General features: G+C 41.4%; 1 protein-coding gene across 5 annotated transcripts in view; it reads left to right on the top strand.

Moving 5' to 3' along the window:
• LRMDA (leucine rich melanocyte differentiation associated) overlaps nt 1-21845 on the top strand; it is a 1116706-nt gene that overhangs the window by 249705 nt on the left and 845156 nt on the right. The gene's annotated exons all lie outside the window — the stretch shown is intronic.

Below are 21845 nucleotides of genomic sequence, written 5' to 3' on the forward strand. Positions count from 1 at the left end.
GTCCTCCTGTTTCCAGTAACTCTCATCAAAATGAATTTTACCACTGGGTCCATTTTGTAGGAGGCCCAGATTTTAACTTTAGATTTTACTGTAGGAAAGGACTAATTGTGAGAAAGTTCTGAGCCCAAATTCCTAGGACTTAAAAAATGAGAGACGCTATGGCTTGGGGTTTGCTGTAGACCTCTGACTCAAACTGGTGGCTATGAGGTAGCATTAGAATGCAGAAGCTTATGGAAGGATCTCTTACAACCTGCTATCAGTTCTTCTTCAGTCTGGTCCAATTTTGCTTTCAACTCTGTTGAGACATTATAAATTCTTCCTTTAATTAGAGCTAAAACATTTCCCAAAGACTTCAGAACCTGCCATGTTGAGATGCAAAGGGAAGAATGTGACAAAGGGAAATTATTTGGGGGTTAATGCTCCTCCTGTCCTCCCATGAAAAGGATTCATGGCATATCAGGGTTGGAACCCAGTGGCCTCTGTCTTCCCAGCTCTGTGAGGATGCCGAAAGCAGCCTGGAGTGTCAGAGGAGATGTTATTTCTGATCCCACCAAAGAGAACACGTTTCCCACTCTATCTCAAGTTGTTCCTCATTACCGTGCAAATATGGTTGGGCATCTGTATTTGTTGACATGCCCTCTACTTATTTACATAATAAACTCCCACCAAACAGCAGCAATTATTTCTTTCTCTTTTTTCATTTTTAAAATTGGATCTTTTCTCCTTCTGCTGGTGAAGTGAGTCACTTAAATTTAATTTTATAGTCTTTCTGAGTTCAGATAATAGACACTGATTTTGCCAGACATAACGCTAGTGCAGTCATGCCCTGCTTCTGGGAATGTTAGTATACACGTAACGATACCAATAAATAGAAAGATGCTTTCAGGCTTTTTAGCTAGAGGCTTAAAATGTGCCTCACTATATTTAGAAGTGTTTTGAGAAAAGATATTTCTTTTCCTTGAGGATTTGAAAGTTTAGAGGATTCTCCTAGCCTCTGATGGACAGGTTTACTCCCCCAGGTGCCTTTCAAATGATGGTAAACATGGACAGTAGCATTTCAAGCCAGAGGTCACTATATGGCTAGGAGGATTTCAACTCATTTGCTCAAGTACTTGGAGGGATACCTCCTTAGAGAAAGAGAAAGGGCCAAGGTGTGTTTTCTGGCCTGCCCCATCCATCTGGCCACCCAGTATCCATTCATTCATCCGTCTGTCTTCCAGTGTGTTCATCGAGAGCTTGTTGATTTCCACACACTGGGGAAGCAAGATAAATAAGACTTGGCTTCTGGCTTTGATCCAGGGAACAAAGAGAGATGTAAATAATTTCAGCATCATGTGATAAAGGCTATGATCGAGGGATATACAGTGTATTTACAAGGGGGTATGTTGGCTAGAGGGAGTCTGGATAGCTTTGCAGTAGAAGGGCAGTTTGATCTGACCCTGGTATGAGAGCATGGAATATAGAAAACAAAAAACAAAAGAGCCCCAGCAATCACAGTAACAAATAAAACAACAGTGGTTCACATTTATTGGCTGCTGCCTCTGTGCCAGGTTCTTAATGCTTTACCTGTATCACCTCATTTATTCCTTGTACCAAACACACGAGGAGTGGCCCATGGTCATCTGTGTTTTACAGATGAGGACTGTGAGGCGCGGAGAGATGAAGAAATTTAAGGTCACGTAGGTAGGAAGGCGTAGCGCTGGCATTTGAACCTGAGAAAGCTGGAAAACAGGAATGCTGCACAGAAACATATCCTCTGCCAGAGGAACAGTGGGCAGGGAGGTGGGAAAGAGAAGGGCTTAGGGAGGAGAGAAGTCCAGCACGATTGAGCGGGCTGGTGTGATTGCACCCCTTGGGTGTATGTGAGCGGGTGGTGGGAGTGGTGCAGGCTGGGGGGCACGGCTTGAGCCCTGGAGTGTGCCTGGTGTCATCCTCTTGCTCTCTGCCTGCTCTTCTATTTATCCCTTAGGGCTCAGCTTAAATATGACACCTGTTCAGGGAGGCGGTCCCTAAGCCCCCAGCTAAGTAAGAGCCCCTTATCATTTTTGTTTTTCTTTCATGGTACTTGTTTATCTATAAAACTTAGACAGCAGCTCTCTCCCCAACCAGACCGTAAGCTCTGGAGAGAAGGGACTCTATCTGCTCTGTTCACCTTGCATTCTAATGTTCAGTGCCTGGCACACAGCAGGTGCTCAATAAATATTTGCTGGCTGGTTACCTGGTTAGTTCCTAGACCCTTTATTTACTTTCCTCATTAATGGCTCCTCTGTTGTTGTTTATTTTCATAGTATATCTTCCACATCTTCTGTAAACCAGGTGGCATGAGCCTTAAGCCATCTTCATTTGGAGGTATTCAAATAATAGCAAATATTTTAGCTAAAGGCGTATTTTCCTCCAGAAGCTTTGACTCAACAAAACATGTTTGTAATATGAAATCACTTCTTATTTTAGATTTCCTTCCAACCAGCACATCAGATCATAACTCCTAACAAGGCACAGTAAAAATAATAGTTGAGCAGGAGGCTCAGCATAGCTGAGGGTTGGGGGAATTACTCAGATCCTGCTTCATCTTCTTGGGTTCTCAAGAGGAGGCCAGCTGATTCTTTCAGGGTGACAGGCCTCTCCTCCAGGTCATCCCCTCTCAGGTCCATAGTGGGGACCAAGGCCGTGCTCTTGTGTCTGCATGCATGTGAGTCCTAAAGTGTTCTATGAAATATTTGTCCCACAATTGATAGGAGAGCCTGCCTTGGCTGCCAGAAGATGTGAGGTCTCTCCCTCTGGTAGCAGTTCTGCATGTTTCTGGGGTGCCTGGTGTTCAGGCTCTGTGGGGGATTGTTCCGGCGGCAGACCCAGGCCCTCTCATGCTGAACTGGTACATTCCTCAGGCCAGCTGGGTGTTGGGGGGGGGGCGCTTTGCTGGGCCCTTCATGAAAGGATTCCCTTCATTCTCTGCAGCCAGGCGACTTTCCCACAATGAGGGGTTTCCCATCTCATTTTCATCACAAGTGACTGATGCACTGCTGTTGGGAGGGAAGGCTTCTGTCTGCCCATCTCCACCCTTGCAGCCGGCTGGCTCTGCACACGAGCATGTGATCAGAGAGCCACAGGATCTTCACCTTCAGTCATTGGGTTGGACTCATTCAGTGGCTTTGAATTTAAAAATTTTTTGACTGACCTTGAAGAACATATTTCCCATTTACAGTCCACACTCACGTATATTTATGCAACTGAATGAGAAGGTCACAAAATAATACTTACCCTTACTAGGTGCATTGTACTCTGATAGGTTACCTTCTCTTAACAAAGGCTGGAAGCACTCTGGAATTCCATTCCATATGGAGCTGTTTTTTGACGAAAAGCGGCTAGATCTCCCCAGGCTTCATCAGATCTAATGCTGAGATCTACTCTGATAGCCTTCCTTTATGGGTGAGGAAGAAATGCTTACATGTGATCCCAGTATCATACAACTAGTTAATGGCTAAGTTGGAGCTGTAACCCAGGTGGTCATGACTTTGATCCAATATCTTTACATAAATTCTATTCATCTTTGGGTGTGTGTGTGTGTGTGTGTGTGCGCGCGCGCGCGCGTGCGTGTGCGACTTTTCTGGTTAGGTACCAAGTGGCAAACTAATATGTAGGATTCAACACCCTATACTTTTCTGCCTGGACTTATGGACTTAACCCTCATCCTCTCTCCCTTTGTAGAACTCTGTTGCCTCTTGGCCAGACGACTGAACCAGTTTAAAGTTGTGTATGTTGTACACCCAGAGGCAGCATGCATTGTTGCTATTGCTCTGGGCCTACAGTCCAAAATGCACGTGGTTTTTGTCTTCAAACAGCTTACTGTCCCATTGAGGTGATGTGGCAGAGCGTCATTCTATCGGCAGAAGCATAAATGGATAAACAGGGTATGAGAAATGTGCTTTGGAAAAGAGGGTCTACTCTGAGATTTTTTTCTCCCTATAAAAAGGAATTGGCTTCTGTAGCAAGGAAGCATGAAGCTCTGATTGCAAGAGAAGGGAGTGGTGCCGGAGATGCCCTTGTTTGAACTGACAAGGTCCATCATGCTGGTTATTGTTGCTTTGACCTCCCCTTTCTCCATGGGCTCCATGGCTTCTCCTTGCTCATCCCTGGGCTCCATCACCCCTTCTAGAACTGAAATCTCTCCCCTTTATGTAGGAGGTGGTGCCCACCAAGTGTGGATATGGCAAGGGTATTTTGCAAGCTCACACTGAAAATATCCCATCTAAAAATATGGGTATGATGGGACTAGATATTTAAGATCTGACCTATTTCACCAAATCTGGAAAATACGCTTTCTGTTCCTCACCCCCTGCTCACCTGTGAGTCCCCTAGCTTTAACTGTCTGAGGCCACTGTGGGAGTTGCCAGTCTGCCCGAATTCCTAACGGAGGCATGACGGGGAGTGGTGGAGAGGTGAGAGAGGCAGATGAACATCGAGCATCGCTGGAATGCCACTGAGCCCGTGCAGTCATGACAACTTCGTCTCCATAATGCTGAGCTCAGCAGTTGACGAATTCAACGGCGATGCATTATTTTATGGCTTGGGATCATCCCGCTTTGATTTTGGCACCTGGGCTTCTACGGTTACCTGTGTATTTGAACTTGTGAGAGTGAGTGCCCTGTGTTGTATTTGCCCTGCTCTGTTGAGGAGCACTGAGCTATTTCCTCCTTTGAAATGCAATAGGCAGCTGTTCAGGTTTTTGCCCATCACTCCTGTTGGCTGAGTGGCACGGAGGGACCCCTTTCTGTAATATAGTGCTTTGGCTGGTGTAATTCTGATTTAGAAAAACAGCTTCACTTGGAGAGAAACATTAATTAGATGCAAAGAGAGAGTTATTTCCTCCTGCGGGTGGGGGGAGAGTGGGGAGTGAGTGAGAGAAAAAAGTACCACAAATAAATTATCTCCTATTTGTGCAATGTTTTATGCTTGTCAGCTGTCTGTTGCCAGAGAACCACAATGTAGCTAAATACTTGTGACACCTTGCCCAATCGAGGTATAGCAAAAGGATGTTATGGGAGCCTCTTTGTGACAACGTGTGCTAGTTTACATTAGCTTAACCAATCGCTTTTTCCTGTGTGCTTGGAGAAATTTGTTAAATTAATTCAGTTGCAATTAGCAGATTTATGGGAAAGTACCCTGTTATCCTTTAATTGGAGAGCATAAAACTACAAACTGAATCCGCTAGTTCTATTTGTGTAATAGGCAATCTATCTACGACAAGATTTGATCGATGGAGTCGTATGATGCCCTTGCCTTGTTTTATATTGGCTGTCAGCGCTTAACTGGGACTGAAGTATCTGGGTAACAAAAATTGATATAATGACTTAATGCGCCTTATTCTCTTTGAGCTACATCAGTTTAGAGCACTTCTGAGAGAAAAATGTCTGGAAAATATCAGGGAGTCATTTATCAACCTGTTTTCATTAGCATACTGCCTAGCTCTGGCAAGGATTTGAATAAAAAAAAGCAGGATGGTACAATTTATTTCAGGCCCCATATTTCTTGGATGAAAGGAGACTTCTAATAAAAGGAAAATACAGAAAGATGCTTTTTCTAGCTGGTTTTTCCTTAACTAAAACCCTACCGCAAAAGCTTTTTTGTTTGCATTTTTGCTGTTAATAATATCCCGGGAAACATATCCCTGGGAAGGTAATTAGAAAAATAATGCAAAATGTATGGTGGTTATGATATGTAGAGAAAAAAATGTTGAACCAAAAAAAAAATTAACCAGAAATACCCAGGTGTGCCCATGGGTATGTGTCTGTCTGTCTTTCTTTGTTTGCCTCTCTTGTGCAGGTTTGTGTGTTTATAATACACAGTTAAAGAGGGAACGTGGAGAGAAGTTCTCTGCATAAGTGGGTGTTTTGTAGCATTAAAGGAGCTCAGAAAGTTAAGATATGGCATTTTTAGCTCTCTGGAGTTGGAGCTGAGTGGAAGTAGAAACAGATCAAAATGTTTGTATAGTGGGCAAAATGCATTTGGTATATGGAGCCATTTGTCCTACCCACCGTAGGATGGGAACCACAAGAGGTGATAATAACTGAAAGGCAGTTGTACGGGAGTGAATCCTTTTTTGCATGAAATTTTTATGCATCAGTCAGCCTGAATACAGTGTGCCTAATGTATAAAATAAATTGGTGCATAAATCAGATTAAGAGCAGCATGTTGCCAACTTTTGCATTTGCACCCAGGAATTCAATATGGATATGGAGGAATTCCCATTTTTTTAAAATCTCTAATAGGGTACAGGGAATCTCTCAAGTAGACATTGCACACAGGGACATTTTATTCACTTCTCTCCCCCACTTCTCACCCCAAATACCAACAGGAGCAGTGTCGCTGAGAGTTCTGTGGCGGGAAGTTGTTCTGTGGATGGTTGTGACAAGGTATTTTAAGATAATATTGCAGCCCTGTCTATAGCTCCTAATTATGGCGAGGAACTGGTGTGCCAATCGATAGTGATTTATGGTGGGGATAAGCAAGTGCACACTGCTCACATTGATCTGCATGTAAATTCCTTGACATAATAAGAAGTTATTACCAATGACAGTCACTGTCTGACTGCTAATTCATCGGCACATCCTCCCATTGGTGAGAACCACAGCATCTGCATACCGGGTGGGAGTTTGCCCACCATCTGCCTGTGGCAAGTCAGGCCTGTGTATCTGGTACTCAAGGGGTGGCTATTGAGTAGATGAGAGTCGAGGGCACGCCGTCTGTGTCTCTGTCAAACAGCAGTTCTGCGATTAACCAACAAGACGGGAGGTGTTGTCTTGCTTGTTTTAAAGCCAGAAATACCTATAGGTGTTTGACCCTGGGTTAAAAAATCATACTTTTCTTAAGTATTTTACCTATTAAGGTTCTTCACACTCTTTCCCCAAATGCCTCAGATAGCAAATGATCAATTGATTGAAACACGATTTTTTTTAAAGATTTTATTTATTTATTTATTTGAGAGAGCGAGAATGAGAGACGAAGAGCGCACATGAGAGGGGGGAGGGTCAGAGGGAGAAGCGGACTCCCCGCTGAGCAGGGAGCCCGAGGCGGAACTTGATCTCCGGACTCTAGGATCATGACCCCAGCCGAAGGCAGTCGCTTAACCGACTGAGCCACCCAGGTGCCCCACGATTGCTTTTATTTTACCCCTTTTTTCTCTTCTTGTACTTTTTGGAAAGTTAGTTTTTTTTAACCATCTAGCTTTTTTGCTGCTTAAATCATGTATGCATTTATATGCTTCTACATTTCTGATGCCCCAGAGCTGCTTTTTTGTTGTTGTTGTTTAATTTAATCTTTATGCTTGCATGTCTTTGTTCTTTCTTTTCCCCTTTCTCTTCCAACAAGGCCCCATAAACTCATCCTTTATAGCTGCACCCCTCTCTTCAGTAGTTGTTAATTGACTTGAAGTCTTTTGTAATTTACATTCAGAGCCCCATGGAAGGTGGCTCCTTTTCACTTGCTTTCTATGGGCAAAATTTATCTTCCTTAGCCCGCAAGAGCACATTACCTACAACAAGCCATTTAAAAAAAAGATATTGTGTCATATTCCTCTGTAGCCTGATTTTTTTTTTTCCCTTAAGAAAGGAAGTTTTTCTTGATACTGAATGCAGCCAAAATGTGATTGCTGTGTTCTCACTTTCTTTATTCTTACTGGAGATGGTTATTGTTCTTTACAGGAGACCCCTTGAGAAGTTGGAGTAATGGGCATATACCTTGGAAAGTGAGTCATTAGCTTCAGGTGTATGGTACCTGCTTTACCTTGAGAAATAGAAACAGTTATAAAAACATTTCTTTATAGGCCATAGTTACAAGGAATAATAGAGGAATAAGAATAGTAATTTTAATTTCAGACTACTTCTTGTATCACTTAGGGCTGGCTATACTAGGCTGCAGTAACAACTCCAGAATCTCAAAGATGTAAGACAGTAAGTATGTATTTCTTGCTATGCTTCACGTAGGTTGGCAGAAGGGCTCCAATCATTTTAGTCACACAGGGACTTAAGGTGGCAGAGCAGTTGACACCTTGAACACTGCTGGACACTGAGCCAAAGGGAAAGAGTTCGGAAGGATTTTGCATTGGCAAGTAAATGTACCACAGCTCTTTGGCAGAACTAATCGCAGAGCTCCATCCTTACCTTGGGATCCAAAGAGGGTAGACTAGTCGTACTTGGTAAACAGCTCTAACAAGATTGATTTGTTATGTCCAACAGATAGTTATTAAATTAAAAAACTTAACATAAGAAAAGTGTTATTGGCCTTAACAGTACACAGATTGGTGATGACTGAAGAGGTCTAGAATAATTCAGTGGAAGGTCTCTAAAAAATGAGCTGGTTCAACTCTCTTACTGAGGAGGACATAGAGGTCCAGAGAGGGGAAATAATTTTCCCAAGGTTACAGCATTGGAGAGGAACAAAACAGGGATGCAAACTCAGGTTTCTTGACCTGAAGTCAATGTAATTCCTTTCCTTTGTCTCTCTCACCTATAATCTTGGGAGCCTCGAGGTTCTTCTACATCTTGCTGCTAAACCTGAATGTGTTGGCATACAAGTCCTGCCTTTGCACTGTTGTTAGTCTGACAGCTTTTCCTTTGTCCAAGTGTTCTGGGTCTGCTTAGCTTCCTGGCTTCCCCTTTCCAGACTCTTTGGTCACCATCCTATCATTTTCCTGTGTATGATATTTGCTTATTAAGCTACAGGTTCACTTGATTTTTGTTTCAAGTACTAGAATTTGAGTGCTTTTTTCAAATGCCAGAAATAGGACACGGGGTGTATAGGGTAGTGTTGAGACAGTGATGGAGTCTTACGTCTTTTTGGGAGGAGGTCAGACCAAGAGGAACTCCACAGGATGAAATGTGTATTGATTTATATATATCCCCCCTACTTTGAGAATATGAGGGAAGTTGTGATTTGGTCTGGACAGTGGCCTGTTGTCTTTAGTTGTGATGGTCAGCTGAGTCAGAAGACAAAGTTTTGATTGGCATGTCTACTGGTTTATTTTTATTTATTTTTTAAACTAGTTCAAGTTTCTGCTTTGGACATTGAGGCCAGGTAGTAGACTCAAAGTTTTGAGATGGGAACAGAAAACCTTTTAATACTAGCCACTGTTAGCACATAACAGGTTATAATTTTCAAATGATTTTCACTATAGACCCAGGTTGGACCTTACAACCTGGAGAGTATTAGTTTTTTATGCCCCAAGTTAGGGACATAAACATTATCAGCAGGGCATGTGTTATAACCGAAAGCCTGAGATTTGGCCTTGAATTCTTAAATATTTTTAAAAAAGATTTATTTAATTTTTTAAAAGATTTTATTTATTTATTTGACAGAGAGACATAACTAGAGAGGGAAAACAAGCAGGGGGAATGGGAGAGGTAGAAGCAGGCTCCCAGCTGAGCAGGGAGCCCGATGTGGGGCTCGATCCCAGGACTCTGGGATCATGACCTGAGTGGTAGGCAGATGCTTAACGACTGAGCCAACCAGGCGCCCCTAGATTTATTTATTTTAGAGAGAGAGAGAGGGAGTGGGGGCAGGAGGGGAAAGGGGAAAGAGAGTTTCAAGCAGACTCCTCGCAGAGCACCGAGCCAGGCACTGGGCTTGATCTCATGACCCAGAGATCAGGACCTGAGCCAAAATCAAGAGCCAGACGCTTAACCAACTCCTCCACCAGGAGCTCCAGACTTGGAATCTTAAGTGGCAATTATCTGTGGGAGGTGAGGCATCTTGCCTGTAGAGGACCCTTATCAACTTGATGACATAGGTGTAACCCTCATATTTCATTCAAAATTAGTAAAAGCTCAAGAAAAAATGAACCATTAAGTACCTGTTATACATCAGGTGTGTGTATATACCTCCCTGTAACCTTCTCTCTGTATATTTTGTGCATGTGTGTACACATATCTGTCTAGGTATATGTTTTTGTCACTTTATAGAACAGCCTTACGAAATAGGTATTATCACCTGGCTAACATCTGAGGGCTGGCTTTTGCTTACTATGTGTTTGTCGTTGTCTTATGTCTTTATATGAATTAATATATTTCCTCCTTACCATCACCCTCTGGAACAGATACTCTTATTATCCCCATTTTGAAAAAGAGAAAACTGAGGTGTAGAGTCTAATATACCTAAAGTCACATTAGCTGGGATATGTTGGAGCCAAAGTCAAATCCAGGCAGCACTGCTGATGCCCCCCCGCCCCCCGCCCCGTTGGTTTGAACCACCCTGCTGGGCTGCCTTCCTCACTTTTCCCACTCCATTCTTGAAGGGAGGAATTACAGAGCAGTGGAATGTGAGCCAGACACAGAATCAGAACATTGGATCAAACCGTGGCTCTGATTCCTCTTGTCTATGCTGTTTTAAGCAACTCCCTCAGCCTTTCTCAGCTTCTTTTCCCCATCGGTATAATAAGAACCCTCACCCATAACTCAGGGAACAGTTTTTAGAGAAAGGAGCTTAGGTCCACAGAATAGACCATGAGAACCACTGGCATGCTAGAAGAGTATTAGAATTTTTTTCCTAATTTTTATAATCTAAAAATAAGACAGAAATAAGCTGGGTCAATATTTAATGTTCAGACTGAACTGGAAGCCCTCATGTGGTGCAGGTGCCTCCCACAAGAGCACCCGCCACACACAGTTGGGGGGCTATTACTGAGGGCACCTGGGAATTCTCTTGGAGGAGCATTTCATAGTGCCGTCTTCCCCTCTTTTTTGTCTTTAGCATTTTGCAAAGTTGATTTTGGTTACAGGGTATCAGTGATGTGATTAACTTTATTTAAAAAAATCCTCAAATAACAGAACCCTTACATTATACTTGCTTGATTATAAGTTGGGGATTGAGTACAAAAATCTTTGGTTCCAATGGAGATTCCTTGACCGTGTCATGAGAAAGAACTCGGAAGGTTTTTATTTTTTATTTTTTAATAAATACAAGCTCTCCATTTTTCTCTTATGAAAATTCAAGCTTTTAAAATTTTTTCTTTCCTAATGTCTGGCAGAAATATAAATCCTAACAGATATGCTTGGCAAAAAATGCAGTTGAGAAATGCTTAATGAAAGAAATTAATGCTATGAAGGGGACATTTGAAAACAGATTTTTGGAAAGACTTCCATCATCCTATGAGCTCTTTGCTGCCAGCTGTGGCTGGTGTGTTACCTATAAAAATGCTCATCTCTGCACATTTAAAAAAAATTGGAAAATGAATTTTCTAACTATTTTAAAAAGTCTTCCCAAGAAGAATTTCAGTGGGTTTTGAATTCATTGGTGAAAAATAAAATTGCCACACATTTTGGGTAATTGACATCCAGGAATGTGGAAATTTACCCACTGAATTTAAACAATAATCTGAGCATGACTGGTTAATGAGATCACTCAATCAGTGATCAGTTTCTTCCATATGTACTGTGGTACTGAATAATGGTCCCCCACAATAGCCTATCCTAATCCCTGGTACCTGTGAATATTAACCTTCCATGGAAAAAGGGCATTTGCCTATGTGATTAAATTAAGAATTTTGAGATGAGATTATCCTGGATTATCTTGGGGGAGCCCTAAATATAATCACAGGTGTCTTTATAAGAGAGGCAGAGGAAGACCTGACAAGGACATAAGAGGAAAAAACAATGGTGCCCAGAGAAGCAGAGATTGGGGTGGTATGGTCACAAGTGAAGGAATGCCGCCAAACTTCAGAGACTTGAAGAGGTAAGGAACAGATTCTCTCCTAGAGCCTCTGAGGGGAGTGTGGCCCCACTAACACCTTGATTTTGGTCAAGTGGTACTTGTGGGTACCAGAACTCTAAGAAGATAAGTTTCTGCATTATTTTAATGCCACCAAGTTTGTGGTAATTTGTTACAGTAGCCACAAGAAACCATTACATATACTTAAGTACCTTTTAAAATTTGATTCATTTATTAAAATCGTGTTAAACTCAAATTAGAACTAAACTTTTAGGTTGGCTTTTTACAAAGTGTTAAGCCCATATTTTAAATAATGAGGCATAAATATATCACATCTCTGTAATGAAAAAAATTGTATATGAAGTATATTTATCTGTTTTTTGGTAAACTGAAAGAGGATTTGACATCATTGATGAATAAAATTACATTTAAAATCTTTGTATTTTCTTTCCTACCCTTAAAGTGCCTATTTAATATATATTTTATGAATACATTGGTGAGGTGGTGTGTATAACTTATAAATACATCAACATATGTTGGGGGGCATGATAAAACAAATTTGTGGAGCGTTTGCTCTAAGGGATTATTGTCATGACTAAACAAGATAAATGTGAAAAGTCCTGGAACATGGTAAGCATCCAATAACTTTTTAGTGAATGGATGGATGGGTAAGGAAGAGATGGAGGATCCCTAAGCAGGAGGCCTAGAAAAGCATCACTAATGGTGGGGCTTAGCTGTGGGCCGTGTGCTTGAGTCCAAAGCAGATGATCTTCCCCCTTTGCCATCATCTTGTGAAGAAGTATGCTTGTTAGAACATCTGTTTCACAATTGCATGAAGGGTACAAGTGAGACATAGTGGTGAACATGCAGGGTTGACTCATGCCAGCATTGGGATGGGGCGGGGGAGAGTGGGAATTGCCTGAGAAGGCATGAGATTCTTGCCCTGGGTGTGACTATGTTGACTGTAATGGGGGTTGATGGTGGTGGATGGTGCTAAGGGGGTTTGGGGGCAGTTATGGTGGGGTGGGCTGTGGGACTAAGCTCAGTCTTTCTGCAGTTCACCTAACAAGGCAAGTAGCTTTAGGCTTTTGCCTGGATGTGAGAGGCTTTGAGGATCTGCCAACAATAGAACAATAGAAGATTCATGAACACCAGCTCTTCTTCCCCATAAGGAGTGTTGGAAGAGAAGTAGAATTCATACACTGATTTTTAGACAACCAAAATGACAACACCTATGATGGTGGGGAACAAGGAGATGTTTGGATAAATAAAATTTTGGCAACATTCAGACCTAGTTTTGGTCAATAGCTTTGTTCTGGTTTCTGACCAAAGACACAAAAACAGCTTTCAGTCCAAGTGTTAGCAATATACTACCTGGATTCGGATGTGATCTCTCTTCCAGCTCATGTTTTGATAGAGCTAATAATGACAGGAAAATAACCTGTGAGCTGTGTGTGTGTGGCGGGGAAGGGTTGCTGAAGGAAGGTAATGAGAATTTCAGAGCTGTTATAATCCCTAGACCAGCCGGATTGCACCTGTGGAAAGGGGAGAAGACTCTACTAGCTGAATCATGAGCCTAGTTGGCTCGGTCTTTACAACATAGGAGTAAAGGCCAATTCTTGGAAATGTACTTCTTGTGCACTGGTGCTGATGGAGTAGTGGGGTAGTTTCTTTGCTGTTCTTCGGGTTACTGACATTGATCCCCATTGTCATTGTTCCCACTGCCTTAATAGCCTTCTGGAGGGGAATTCCAACAGTAACCTGTGCTCGCCTCTGATCTGGTTTCCATATTGTCCTCGGTCATGGCACTCCCAGGCTGGATACCTTCCAGCGGTTTCCCTTAGGTTCAGAACTCTTACTGTTGGCAAGATTTTCTTCTCCCTCCCACCCTTCAGCCAAATCATGTCACAGGCAACTCTGTTCTCTGCCGAAGATTCTCTCTTGTCTTGGGGCCCTTGCACATGCCCTTCCCACTGCCTTCCTCTGCCCCCTCCAGTTCCATCCAGCTGACACCTTTGCATCCTTCAAGTCCCTGTTCAAATAAGAAGGCCTTCCTTGAACCATGTTGACTAGTGTGGCTTCCCTTGCTATATGCAGCCCTAACATCCTGAAAGTCCACGTTTGGGACATTTATTTCACTTATGTTTGTGTATTCAATATCTGTGGGTCCTGTAAGACCATAGTCTCTGAGAAGTCACTGCATGGTACCAGGCACATGATAGGTGCTCCATCCATTTGCCAGATAAATGAATGAAGCTTTTCAAGACAGAAGGTACTGTGTTTTGTACCCTCACAACCAGTATTGTACCTGGCACCTAATAAATATTGGTTGAACAGAGCTCAGTGGAGAGGCAGTGAGGCAGGTTTGCTTTAGGGGCTGTGACCTGGTTGTAGGGTATCAGGCCTCATCCCCTTTACTCCATCCCAGTAAGGCCAAGGTCTGAGTACCTTTAGTGGTCAAGTAGGGAAGGGTGATGGGGGTAGTTGTGGGGTTAATCATACATCAGTTGGTCTTTTGAAAAGAAAAAAAAAAGACAAATACACAGATTCATTAATAACAAATATTTCTAGATATAATGAACTTAGAGCCTTTTAATGCCCTATTTTTGAAATGTGAAAGAGAAGCCAAAACACGGGAAGAGGCTGTTATCATGGCAACCTTTGCATTCTGTTTGCAACCTTAGCCTTCTTGAAAGATTCCCATATGAGTTGTGGTTATAGTTTTCAAGTAGACATCTCGTTTTTGACCTGGGAGTGAGAAGAAGAATTTTTAGGTGATGAAAATAAATACTCACCTGACTAGTAAGTACAGAGATGGGTCTCAGGGCTTCAGATATCAGCTCCACCATCTGAAATGTAAATATCTCCTGAATTTCCCATTTAAGAGCAGATTTCACCTGCAAGTAGACTGTTATATCTTCCTGAAAAATATATACACCCTAGTGAGGGAATAAACACATCATTACACTTTCATGACAGATAAGCTCAGCTCTGTTCGGGTGTAAACTCATTTTTCTTGGGTTGACCTTTAAATAGTATTGTGCTATTGTATGGGATTTAAATCAATAATTTTGTCAAAGCAAAATATACTGCGGATTTTTTTTTCTTTATCATTTAAACAGTTCTGTAAACTCTCAAGGAGTAATGGATTTCAACATGTTGTCCCCAGGAAGGGAACAGGGGAGGGGGGTACGGGAAGCCACATATAAAAACTCACTAAGTGGCAATGAGGCAGAAGCCTGGGACGGCTGCAGATCTAGACAGTTCCGTTTTTTTTCTTTCAGGCAGCTGAGGTGGAGGTGCCAGTGTGGGCTGTAATTAGTGGTGTAATACCTTTCCTGCATTCCTGTTATAAAGCTACAAAGTGTCCCAGGTGTGAGGAGGTTAAAATGAGAAGTACCCAGTAGTTATGAAGCAGCAATAATGAGTTTCTTTCTACTTACCATGGATTTGTGTGATATACAGCTTGCAATTAAGCATGGCTTGGTGATTCAGTGATTAATGTATATACAGCTCCTAAAGGAGGGAAGCCGCCCTCCCGTCACATCCTTCATGATGTTTACAGCTGGGTACCTATTAACAGGAAGATGGAAAGGGCCATTTACAATTCAGTAACCTTTATGACAGTGAACTCTTTAATCAGCATTTTATTTCCTTTGTAACACTTCAGTCATCTACAAATGTCAGAATAAAATAGGGCCATGAAATATTTAGGATCGGCATGTGGAAATTGACTTCCCTTGATTTAAGCTGCTGTGTCTTTTCATTTTGTTGTTTTGGGAGCTTTTACTTTTATTGAAAGACAATTTATAACTAAATGCTCCCAACAGTGACTGGCATTAGGGTAGGAGGAATTTCAGAGAGCCAAGTTCTGGTTCTATAAAATGTGTTGATGCTTGCTATATTGGGTAATAAGTTATTCAAATAAAAACATTAGAGAAGGGTTTGCATTTCAGAGCAGTATTTAGTAGAGGTACAGCCAACTCTGCAGAGTTTATGACAAAATACCCCGACATATTTTAGAAAGGTAATTAACTATGAAGTACATCCATAATAATTTAAGTCAGTTATGGTGTGTACCTGAAATATGCATTATTGTCTCACATTATTTTCTTAGTGGGATGCTGGGACTTTTTCAATTCAACAATAACCACCTTTCAGCTTTTGTGTATTGTTGCAAATGTATGTAATATGTATTAGCAGAATTGCCATGTTTATATTTAAAAAGAGTCTTTAGACAGCGATATTGTATTAAATGATTGCATTATTGTTTACTCGTGTCTTTTAACTCATTTTAAGCCAGTGAACCCAAACATATTTCAAATAACATGTCTTAAAAATTAATCTTGGACCATGGCATGCTTTAGGAATTTGGCCTTATGTGGTACTGCCCTCCTTTACCCCACCAAAGGTTCACGGTGACTGTTTGTTGACCATGGGATGCACCTCAATTTAGGGAGATAGTTCTTTTTCAAGGGGTAGTGAGAGAGTCTTGGTTTCATATGGGCCATATAGGACTGCCTTTCACCCTTTGTTACAAGATACTGGGAGGGTGTTACCTTTTCTGCTGTATGGAAACCAGTAATTGGAAGCAGCAAACATGGTGTGTTGGAAAGACCAGCAGCCCAAGTGCCAGTCCCAGCCCTGACAGGAGCTTCCTGTCAGACAGATTCCTTACCTTTCTGGGTTAAAGGTAAGGGACTGTAAACTGAACTGGTTGACTGCACTAGGTCTGCCTTCAAGGGAGCAGTGAGGAAGAGAGGAAGGAGAATACATGGAGAATAAATTAGGACCGGAAACACAAACTGCCATAAGTAAAGGGTTTCTGTATTGGACTGTATAGATAAGCATCCTGAAGAGAATGTCCTTACCTAGATGACAGAAGGAGAGCTCCTGTGGCCTGGGGCAGTTCCAGTCATCTCATGAATTTGTTGCAGCTGAGTTAAGGTGTCTATTGAAGGACTTAGCCCAGAAGACCCCAGTGTTACTTTCTCTTTTCCTTGTTTTCATGAAAGGACAGAGTCCGCAGCTGTCTTCTAGTAACAAAACCCCAATCTACAGAGTATCAGCAAGTTGTCTGGGTTGGAATGTTTATGGAAAGTTAAGGTATTAATCTCCAACTTTAGAGTTTCCCCCACTTAATTCACGGAATAAGAAAGGAAAATCCAAAGACTAGAAATTGTATGCAGGCCAAGGAAAGGGGCTCAGGGCTTGGGATAGTTAGAGGACGACTTTTTCTTGATTTTTTTTTTTTATTTCCATCTCCCCTCCTTGTCTTGTTTCCAGCTCACTTTAGAAATAGTTCTTTGGAACATTAAATGGGTAATAAGAACTAAGATCTTATAAGGGGCTGCAGGAGGGACTCCAAACCCTCAGACTTTGAAGACTGATGTTTCTTCATTAAATGGGAGTGTCTGAGTGACTGCATCAACGAGGCTGGAAGTGTGCATGGGTGATGGGAAAGGACTGGCTGGAAGGGTAAGTCGCACCCTGTGGGGGCTAACTGGAAAGGGCAGATGGAGGGAGTTGGTCTAGGAGGGCAACACTTCAAAAAGACTTTGGTTCCATCTTTTGCCCACTGGCTCACAAGAGGTGCCCACAGTGGTGTCTTGGATGGCAGGAAGCAGTAGAAGCCTAAAAAAATTTTGGTGGCTGTAGGTTTTGCTACCAGATTTCCAATTTTAATTCACTGAGCTTTGAATTTTTAAAATTTTTTTTAAATTCAAAAAGTATTGTGAAACATAATCACAGAAAGTTTGAAAAAAAATGAAAGAATAAAAAAACCTTTAATTCTGCCAAGTTGGCACAACTATTATTAGGTATGTATACTTTGTCTTTTTCCACAGGAATAATGCTGCATAGTTAAAATGAGAGCCAAGTGTCAATTTTATGTTCGGCCTTTTACATGTTACATTAAATAATATGCATTTTGCCATGTTGCTTCATGGTCTTCATCATTTTTTAAAAATTTTTTATTGTTATGTTAATCACACCATACATTACATCATTAGTTCTTGATGTAGTGTTCCATGATTCATTGTTTGTGCATAACACCCAGTGCTCCATGCAGAATGTGCCCTCTTTAATACCCATCACCAGGCTAACCCATCCCCCCACCTTCCTCCCCTCTAGAACCCTCAGTTTGTTTCCTGAGATTAAGAATTCCTCATATCAGTGAGGTCATATGATACATGTCTTTCTCTGATTGACTTATTTCACTCAGCATAACACCCTCCAGTTCCATCCACGTCGTTGCAAATGGCAAGATCTCATTCCTTTGGATGGCTGCATAATATTCCATTGTGATTATATACCACATCTTCTTTATCCATTCATCTGTCGATGGACATCTTGGCTCTTTCCACAGTTTGGCTATTGTGGACATTGCTGCTATAAACATCGGGGTGCACGTACCCCTTCAGATCCCTACATTTGTATCTTTGGGGTAAATACCCAGTAGTGCAATTGCTGGATCGTATGGTAGCTCTATTTTAAACTGTTTGAGGAACCTCCATACTGTTTTCCAGAGGGGTTGCACCAGCTTGCATTCCCACCAACAGTGTAGGAGGGTTCCCCCTTTCTCCGCATCCCCGCCAACATCTGTCATTTCCTGACTTGTTAATTTTAGCCATTCTGATGGGTGTGAGGTGGTATGTCATTGAGGTTTTGATTTGGATTTCCCTGATGCCGAGCGATGTTGAGCACTTTTTCATGTGTCTGTTGGCCATTTGGATGTCTTCTTTGGAAAAACGTCTGTTCATGTCTTCTGCCCATTTCTTGATTGGATTATTTGTTCTTTGGGTGTTGAGTGTGATAAGTTCTTTATAGATTTTGGATACTAGCCCTTTATCTGATATGTCATTTGCAAATATCTTCTCCCATTCTGTCGGTTGTCTTTTGGTTTTGTGGACTGTTTCTTTTGCTGTGCAAAAGCTTTTTATCTTGATGAAATCCCAATAGTTCATTTTTGCTCTTTCTTCCCTTGCCTTTGGCGATTGTTTCTAGGAAGAAGTTGCTGCGGCTGAGGTCGAAGAGGTTGTTACCTGTGTTCTCCTTTAGGATTTTGATGGACTCCTGTCTCACGTTTAGGTCTTTCAACCATTTGGAGTCTATTTTTGTGTGTGGTGTAAGGAAATGGTCCAGTTTCATTCTTCTGCATGTGGCTGTCCAATTTTCCCAACACCATTTGTTGAAGAAACTGTCTTTTTTCCATTGGACATTCTTTCCTGCTTTGTCGAAGATTAGTTGACCATAGAGTTGAGGGTCCAGTTCTGGGCTCTTTATTCTGTTCCATTGATCTATGTGTCTGTTTTTGTGCCAGTACCATAGTGTCTTGATGATGACAGCTTTGTAATAGAGCTGGAAGTCCGCAATTGGAATGCCTCCAGCTTTGCTTTTCTTTTTCAATATTCCTCTGGTTATTCGGGGTCTCTTCTGGTTCCATACAAATTTTAGAATTATTTGTTCCATTTCTTTGAAAAAAGTGGATGGTATTTTGATGGGGATTGCATTGAATGTGTAGATTGCTCTAGGTAGCACTGACATCTTCACAATGCTTGTTCTTCCAATCCATGAGCATGGAACGTTTTTCCATTTCTTTGTGTCTTCTTCAATTTCTTTCATGAGTATTTTATCGTTTTCTGAGTACAGATCCTTTGCCTCTTTGGTTAAATTTATTCCTAGGTAGCTTATGGTTTTGGGTGCAATTGTAAATGGGATCGACTCCTTGATTTGTCTCTCTTCTGTCTTGTTGTTGGTGTATAGGAATGCCACTGATTTCTGTGCATTGATTTTATATCCTGCTACTTGACTGAATTCCTGTATGAGTTCTAGCAGTTTTGGGGTGGAGTCTTTTGGGTTTTCCACATACAGTATCATATCATCTGTAAGAGTGAGAGTCTGACTTCCTCTTTGCCCATTTGGATGCCTTTGATTTCTTTTTGTTGTCTGATTGCTGTGGCTGGGACTTCAAATACAATGTTGAATAGCAGTGGTGAGAGTGGACATCCCTGCCGCGTTCCTGACCTTAGGGGGAAAGCTCTCAGCTTTTCCCCATTGAGAATGATATTCGCTGTAGGTTTTTCATAGATGGCTTTTATGATGTTGAGGTATGTACCCTCTATCCCTATACTCTGAAGAGTTTTGATCGAGAAAGGATGCTGTACTTTGTCAAATGCTTTTTCTGCATCTATTGAGAGGATCATATGATTCCTGTTCTTTCTTTTGTTAATGTATTGTATCACGTTGATTGATTTGCAGATGTTGAACCAGCCTTGCAGCCCAGGGATAAATCCCACTTGGTCATGGTGAATAATCCTTTTAATATACTGTTGGATCCTGTTGGCTAGTATTTTGGTGAGAATTTTTGCATCCATGTTCATCAAGGATATTGGTCTGTAATTCTCCTTTTTGATGGGGTCTTTGTCTGGTTTTGGGATCAAGGGAATGGTGGCCTCATAAAATGAGTTTGGAAGTTTTCCTTCCATTTCTATTTTTTGGAACAGTTTCAGGAGAATAGGTATTAATTCTTCTTGAAATGTCTGATAGAATTCCCCTGGGAAGGCATCTGGCCCTGGGCTTTTGTTTGTTGGGAGATTTTTGATGACTGCTTCAATTTCCTTAGTGGTTATAGGTCTGTTCAGGTTTTCTCTTTCTTCCTGGTTCAATTTTGGTAGTTGATACATCTCTAGGAATGCACCCATTTCTTCCAGGTTATCTAGTTTGCTGGCATAGAGTTGCTCATAATATGTTCTTATAATTGTTTGTATTTCTTTGGTGTTGGTTGTGATCTCTCCTCTTTCATTCATGATTTTGTTGATTTGGGTCATTGCTCTTTTCTTTTGGATCAGTCCGGCCAGGGGTTTATCAATCTTGTTAATTCTTTCAAAGAACCAGCTCCTAGTTTCGTTGATCTGTTCTACTGTTCTTTTGGTTTCTATTTCATTGATTTCTGCTCTGATCTTTATTATTTCTCTTCTCCTGCTGGGTTTAGGCTTTATTTGCTGTTTTCTCTCCAGCTCCTTTAGGTGTAGGGTTAAGTTGTGTATTTGAGACCTTTCTTGTTTCTTGAGAAAGGCTTGTATTGCTATATACTTTCCTCTCAGGACTGCCTTTGCTGTATCCCCTAGATTTTGAACAGTTGTGTTTTCATTTTCATTGGTTTCCATGAATTTTTTTAATTCTTCTTTAATTTCTTGGTTGACCCATTCATTCTTTAGTAGGATGCTCTTTAGCCTCCATGTATTTGAGTTCTTTCTGACTTTCCACTTGTGATTGAGTTCTAATTTCAAAGCATTGTGGTCTGAAAATATGTAGGGAATAATCCTAATCTTTTGGTACCGGTTGAGACCTGATTTGTGACCTAGGATGTGATCAATTCTGGAGAATGTTCCATGGGCACTAGAGAAGAATGTGTATTCCGTAGCTTTGGGATGGAATGTTCTGAATATGTCTGTGAAGTCCGTTTGGTCCAGTGCGTCATTTAAAGTCTTTTTTTCCTTGTTGATCTTTTGCTTAGATGATCTGTCCATTTCAGTCAGGGGGGTGTTAAAGTCCCCCACTATTATTGTATTGTTGTCGATGTGTTTCTTTGCTTTTGTTATTAATTGCCTTATATAATTGGCTGCTCCCATGTTTGGGGCATAGATATTTACAATTGTTAGATCTTCTTGTTGGATAGACCCTTTACATAGGATATAGTGTCCTTCCTCATCTCTTATTACGTCTTTGTTTTAAAATCTAATTTGTCTGATATAAGGATTGCCACCCCAGCTTTCTTTTGGTGTCCATTAGCGTGGTAAATGGTTTTCCACCCCCTCACTTTCAATGTGGGGGTGTCTTTGGGTCTAAAATGAGTCTCTTGCAGACAGCATATTGATGGGTCTTGTTTTTTAATCCAATCTGATAGCCTGTGTCTTTTGATTGGGACATTTAGCCCATTTATATTCAGGGTAACTATTGAAAGGTATGAATTTAGTGCCATTGTCCTGCCTGTAAGGTGACTGTTACTGTATATTGTCTGTGTTCCTTTATGATCTATGCTGCTTTTAGTCTCTCTCTTTGCTTAGAGGACCCTTTTCAGTATTTCTTGGAGGGCTGGTTTCGTGTTTGCAAATTCCTTTAGTTTTTTTGTTTGTCCTGGAAGCTTT

The sequence above is a fragment of the Zalophus californianus genome, chromosome 15 (assembly GCF_009762305.2).
Source record: "Zalophus californianus isolate mZalCal1 chromosome 15, mZalCal1.pri.v2, whole genome shotgun sequence".
NCBI lineage: Eukaryota > Metazoa > Chordata > Mammalia > Carnivora > Otariidae > Zalophus > Zalophus californianus.